This window comes from Pygocentrus nattereri, chromosome 14 (assembly GCF_015220715.1).
Source record: "Pygocentrus nattereri isolate fPygNat1 chromosome 14, fPygNat1.pri, whole genome shotgun sequence".
NCBI lineage: Eukaryota > Metazoa > Chordata > Actinopteri > Characiformes > Serrasalmidae > Pygocentrus > Pygocentrus nattereri.
The window spans coordinates 6,790,509-6,797,513 of NC_051224.1; the positions used below are offsets into that span (position 1 = coordinate 6,790,509).

At 39.9% G+C, this 7,005-nt stretch overlaps 1 long non-coding RNA gene across 1 annotated transcript in view; it reads left to right on the forward strand.

The window, feature by feature from the left end:
- Positions 1-5,222, forward strand: part of LOC108432180 — an 82,648-nt gene extending 77,426 nt beyond the window's left edge. Inside the window, exon 4 of the long non-coding RNA XR_005131428.1 lies at positions 3,899-5,222. This is a non-coding gene — a long non-coding RNA (uncharacterized LOC108432180). The remainder of the gene's footprint in view (positions 1-3,898) is intronic.
- Positions 5,223-7,005: the final 1,783 nt, after the last annotated feature.

Consider the following 7,005-nt stretch of genomic DNA (forward strand, 5'->3'; position numbering starts at 1 on the left):
GACACTGTACTGTCATCTGCAAAATGAATTTGCATGTTACATGGTGCTAACTGGTGCTTATACGCTTGTTTCCTGCATTAGCCTAGTAGCAGCATTAGCCAACAAAAATGTACAACAGTACAGACAAAGTTCAAGCCTCAGTATGGAGGCTACTCCTAGTTTCAGGTTTGCTTTTGTCTGGTTTTATAGAAAACGGGTTTTAGTGAAATTCAGAAATCATAAATTGAGAAATTCACTCAATATAGTTTGAGGCGAGTGTGTGATTTACTCAGGCATTCTTCATGAAGCAAACTGTGTAAATAAGCTAGCTTAGCTACAGAATTAGCCTGTTGCAGGGCAGAACTACAGAAGATAACTTCAGACACCAGACATGTCTTGGCTGATCAAATACTTCGGCTAAGAGGAAAAAGGTGTGAATTAATTACTGAACTATTCCTTTAAGAAAGTTTAAGAGGCTCAGAGGAAATTATTATTGCTCTTTGATGCCTCAGGAGACAGATTCTCCTAAAATAAAAATAAATAAATAAATATACACTCACCGGCCACTTTATTAGGTACTAGTAAAAGTTAGGTGCTAGTAAAAGTTTGGACCCTTTTTTGCCTTCAGAATTATGATGTTGTTAATGTTAATTCTTCGTGGCATACTTTCAACAAGGTGTTGGAAACGTTCCTCAGAGATTTTGGTTGGTTATTTGAGTTACTGTTGCCTTTCTATCATCTGGAACCAGTCTGCCCATTCTCCTCTGACCTCTCACATCAACAAGGCATTTTCGTCCACACAACTGACCGCTCACTGGATATTTCCTCTTTTTCGGACCGTTCTCTGTAAACCCTAGAGATGGTTGTGTGTGAAAATCCCAGTAGATCAGCAGTTTCTGAAATACTCAGACCAGCCCGTCTGGCACCAACAACCACGCCACGTTCAAAGCCCGTTAAATCCCCTTTCTTCCCCGTTCTGATGCTCGGCCTGCACTTCAGCAAGTTGTCTTGACCACCTCTACATGCCTAAATGCAATGAGTTGCAGCCGTGTGATTGGCTGATTAGCTATTTGTGTTGACAAGCAACTGAACAGTTGTTATATATATATATATATATATATATATATATAAGGAGGTATATGAGAAAGTCTATTTTTGGCTCTTAGAAAAACATGAGTGATATTATCCTGGCAAACTTCAGCACAGTGTGTGTTCATCGAGATCCATACTAAAACTCCAGCACGTGTGATTACTGAGGGGTTTTTTTCTCTCAGGAGAAATATCTGAGCAGCAGGAGACGTAAGTGAAAGTCTCCTTTGTCTTTTCATCTGATTTCATTGTTGTTGAGAAACTACAGACATTAAAGAGATTCTTTTAGATTTTATAGGAAAAAAGAAGGGGGGAGCAAAAGGAGGGAGGGGGAAGTGAGAGAGAGAGAAAGAGAGAGGGAGGGAGAGACAAGGAGAGAAAGAGGGAGAAAGGGAGAAGTGTGAAGTGTGAAGTTCCCACCCTATGCTGAAGTCCACGTGCTGTTTTGCTGAACATGAATGGGCAGGTCTGCAGCATGTCTCCAGCTGCTGCTGTTTCAAGGAATGCCTGAGTCTTAATTGCTGTGTAATTTCTCTGAGCAAACATGAATTCCATTTATGAAGCACATATAAGATCATGAGACAATTAAGGCTCAGTTAACTCTTTCAGAAATGTTTTTTTAAAAGGTGCTAATGTAAAAGATTGGAAATATCATGTACAAGGTAAGGTCTCTCTCTCTCTCTCTCTCTCTCTCTCTCTATGTTAAATAATAGAATGCTTCGGCTGAGTCAGCTCACAAACAACTGCCTCTCTCTTGCTGTCAGACATACACACAAAAACGCACACAAACACACACACATTCACACACAGGCAGAGAGCTCTTCAGATCCAAGAGGAATTCTCTATAGCTCTAGAAGACCTGACTTGACAGCTAATAATCATGTGACACTGTGTGTGTGTGTGTGTGTGTGTGTGTGTGTGTGTGTGTGTGTGTGTGTGTGTGTGTGTGTGTGTGTGTGTGTGTGTGTGTGTGTGTGTGAGAAATGGTGAAGCAAGGAGGGTCCACATAAATACACACACCCACACCATTCTTGAACTTCATGTATTTTTCCATGTGGTCATGTGCTGATACTGGGTACAGGTAAAATATGTGGTTTACTTAAAGAGACACACCTAATATTTGATTTGTTTACATTATTTCCAATCAATCAGTTTACTCTAACACTGCTGATCTGTCTATAGTCTGTTATCTAATGTTCTCACTCCTTTGCACATATATGACAAGATGTTGGATAAAGCATAGTCATATATACACATAGTCATATGCAAAAGTTTGGGCACCCCTGATCAAGTGACATGTTTTCATGATTCACTAAGTGACAGTAAGTAAACACATCCTCTATAGGGAACAAACTCGAATATGGCATTGCAGTGAACAATTGTGGTTTATTTGCTTTTTATTTGAGTTTTACATGTTGTAAATAAAGTATAAAATGTGTCATAACTTTAGCACAGGCCACTTATTAACTTGTTAACTTATTTTCACTTAGAAAATCAACAAAATAGGTCTTATGATCAGGGGCGCCTAAACTTTTGCATATGATGATATACACTATATTTCCAATAGTATCCAGACATGCCTTCTAATTAGTGAAATCACCTCCTTTAAAGCACACCCGGTGCTGACACATTCATCAGCTAGAGGGGTAGATAGCCCCACAGAACTGGGCTGTGGAGCAGTAAAACTGCAATCTTTAGAGTTGTTCAGCACCATTCAACACATTTGAGGTGAGATGGTCTGGCATTTGTGATCCAGAGCTAATCATCCAGCATCAGCATCTGACCTCACTAATGCTCTTGTGGCTGAATGCAATCAAATCAACAATCTTTTGGATGCATAGTGTATCTTGCAAGGTTATTGACTGTTAGTCCCTAAATCTACAGTTCCGTTTATGAATGCAATGGTAACTCATTCCTCAAGCCCAAGTAGTAATATATTGAAAATTGCTGCTCTCATAAAAATAGCACCATCTATTATTTCAGTTTTTATTTTAATATCAGTGGAAAACACTAGCTGCCCTGTACCATGATCAATTCATTACAAATGGACAAATAGAGTGGTCCAAAACAGCTTGACATTATTTCTTCTCTGAGGACATTAGATATAAGATACATCCCTTAGCGTTCAAAAAATGATTACAGTGAAGATTCGAAGAAATGAAGACACAAAGAAAAAGGGACTATGGAAGCTGTGGAAGACCTGACAGACCACCGACACTGCGACAGTCAGATAAACAATACCTAAAACTTTCATCCTGCTGGTGTTCTCAGAACAATGGACTGACCACCCCAGAGCCCAGGCCTCAACATCACTGAATCTGTTTGGGATTACTTGGATTTCTAAAACTTCTAAAACTGAACTTTGAAGATGTGGAAAATATCTCTGCAGATTTCTTTGAAAAAGAAAGACAGTCTCCCAATAAGAACAGAAGCTGATACTCATTGGACAGATTATTAGGTACCATACACACTGTTAGAAATAAAAGTTCTATACAGGCACATTTTTCATTCATCAAGGTATAAACAATACACATGTACCCTTAAATGTACAGCAGTGGTTTTAAGGTCCAATTGTGTACCTTAAATAAGTTTTTCCCAGGTGAAAAGTAGATATTTGTACCATTTCATAACAATGTTTTAAAACAGAACAATAAAATAAAAAGCCTGGAGAGGAGACCCTGAGATGTACTCTTGAGGGGCACTGGCTCAGAGACAGTTTACATATCTGTTTATTTTGTAGTTCCACAATTGTAGTCTAATTTGTTAGACTTTACCCTGTTGTTCTATTTATTTACAAACATATTCACAACATAAATATATTTTTTCATAGGGACAAGATGAAGCAGCAGTGTTGGCTCCTTGTTTCTGAAATCACCCTGTCTCTTTAACTGGAGAACAGCAGGTCACCTGAGAGGCCTTTGGCCTGAAGCGAAGATGGGAGTTTTGATAAATCACACAGAAATGTGCTGATCCGGCAGAGAAACTGGAGGAAATCTACAAAGAGTTTCCCGCATCTGCAGCTGAAGCCGGAGCTGGAGCTGGAGCTGGAGCTGGCTATTAGGGCTGCAGTATGAACCATGATATTAGAATAATGGCGCGATAATAGGCCAGCGAGAGTAAAATAAGCACTACTGCTGAAAATTCACACAGGGACTTTGAGTAAACACACTCCTCCACTAAGTCACGCTTCGAGCTTGTACACAAACACACACACACACACACACACACACACACACACACACACACTCATAACCCCATCCCCTCCCTCCCACACACACTCACACACACATACACTTTGTTTAAATTCAGAGCTTGTCTCCCATGTGCTTCAGCTTTTTGCGTGACGTCAAAGGCCAACGTTTTGGATTATGCGCTAGATCCTCTTTCGCTGTCTGAATGGATAATGGCACCCTGCTATCAGAGTCTACAGACCTGCGGAGAGGGAGAGGGAGAGGGAGAGAGAGAAAGAAAAAGAGAGAGAGAGAGACAGAGAGAGGGAGAGAGCAGTTTCTGATCACACATCATTGTCAGAGTTGTTTGTGTGCCTCACATACATTCTCCAGTTTTCCATCACACTCTCTCACACACACAGACATACACACACATACCTATAGATATACGCATAAATATACAGTCATGTCCAAATGTATTTGGACAGAGGCAGGATTTTTGTAATTTTGCCCCTGTGCACCACAATCCACTATAATGGATTTGAAATGAAGCAGATGTATTCAAAATGTTGAAGTGTAGACGTCCAGCTTTATTTTAAGGGGTTTAACAAAAATATCCCATTAACTCTTTAGGAACTACAGCCATTTTTACATAGTCCCTCCATTTTCACAGGCTCCAAAGTAATTGAACAAGCTAACATAATTATAAACATAAGGATTATTTTACATTTTTCATTGCAAATCCTTTGCAGTCTTGCATAACTGCCCGACGTCTGGAACCCATGAACATCACCAAATGCTGAGTTTCCTCCTTTGAGATGCTTTGCCAGGCCTTACTGCAACGTCCTTAGCAGCTTCAACTTCTTGAGACCACCGGTGGTTCCAAAGCGCACCGTCATATTTTTCATAACTTTCAAATTTCATAAGCTACATTCAGAAGGTGGATGTTGTATGAGAGCTGTAATTGTCTTCTGTGCAGTCAAATAGATGGGTGATGTAATTTTAAACCCTAATAATAGAAGAAGCTGAACTTTGCTTTTTGTCTACTGAAAAATAAATGAATAAATAAATAAATTACATTTATTTCATGCAGTTACTGAATAATTTGCCTTAAGATTAGGTCATGGAAATTCATATGGACAAACCAAAGTATAGCCGGGAAAATAAGAGGTAAAGAAGCCGCTTGTTTGTGGGTCTTTCTGCCTTCAGTTTTGTCTTCAGTAAGTGAAAAGCATGCTCAGCCGGGTTCAGGTCAGATGACTGGCTTGGCCATTGAAAAACATTCCATTCCTTTGTCTTAAGAAGCTCTTGTTTGGGTTGTTTTGTAATATGTTTTTGGTCAGTAGCCATCTGTACTGTGTAGCACTATCCTGTCACTTTTTCAGCATTTAGCCCTGCGTGCTTCAGATTTAATCCTGCTACTTCTATCAGCAGTCACATCATCAATAAACAGCAGTGACCCAGTTCCATTGACAGCCATATATGCCCTCTAACACTACCTCCACCATGCTTGATGGATAATGTGGTTTGCTTCGGATCATGAGTCCTTCCTCTCCATACTCTTCTCTTCCTGTCATTTTGGTACAATGTTAATTTTGGTTTCATCCATCCAAAGAATCTTGTTCCAGAACTGGGCAGGCATTTTTAAATGTTTAGATGTTGTGCGGTGTGTTTAGGTGTGTCTGTGTGTGTGTGAAGGGTTTTATTCTAAAATGGTATATATATTTATAACAAATGTGATTTGGCTCATGATTCATTCTCAGACAGCAGCTGGCCAAACTATTCCCTTATGGTTACTGTTATTAGCAGCATTTTATTATTATTGGTATTATTATTAATAATAACTAAACTATTACTACACATACACACAAACGCCAAATTGTCCATCTTCCTTAACACCGCCGCAAAATATGTCCTCCATTTCTCTCTGGATTAGGCTCAGACTTTAACTTTGATTTCATATTGCGTTCTCTCTCTCTCTCTCTCTCTCTCTCTCTCTCTCTCTCTCTCTCGCTCTCTCTCTCTCACACACACACACACACACACACACACACACACACACACACACACACACACACACACACACACATCTCCTTATTTGCTCTCACTTGCTGAGGAAAGTTCCTTTGATGCTTCTGACAAGCTTGCTGGTCTCCTGACAGACTGACTGAGAGAGAAGGATGATCAAAGAGCAGATGGGCGAAACACACACACACACACACACACACACACACACACACACACGAACCAAAGCTCAGACTAGTCCACAGTGCAGATCTAGTCACTCTGCCTCTACACTGTGTGCACAATTATTAGGCAAGTGAGTATTTTGACCATATTATCATTTTTAGGCATATTTTCTAACTCCAAACTGGATAAACTTTAATGCTTAATGGATTTAAGCATAGCAGGTGATGTGTATCTGTGTAATGAGGGAGGGTGTGGCCTAAGGAGGTCAACACCCTATATCAAGGTGTGCATAATTATTAGGCAGTTTTTTTCTTCAGGCAAAATGGGCCAAAAAAGAGATTGAACTGACTCTGAAAAGTTAAAAACTTTTCACAGAACCATCAAACGTTTTGTTGCAAACAGTCAACAGGGTCGCAAGAAACATGCTGAGACGCAAATTAACTGCCAAGGATTTGAGAAGAATCAAGCGTGAAGCTACCAGGAACCCATTATCTTCCAGTTCTGTCATATTCCAGAACTGCAACCTAGCTGGAGTATCAAGAAGTACAAGATGTTCAGCGCTCAGAGACACGGCCAA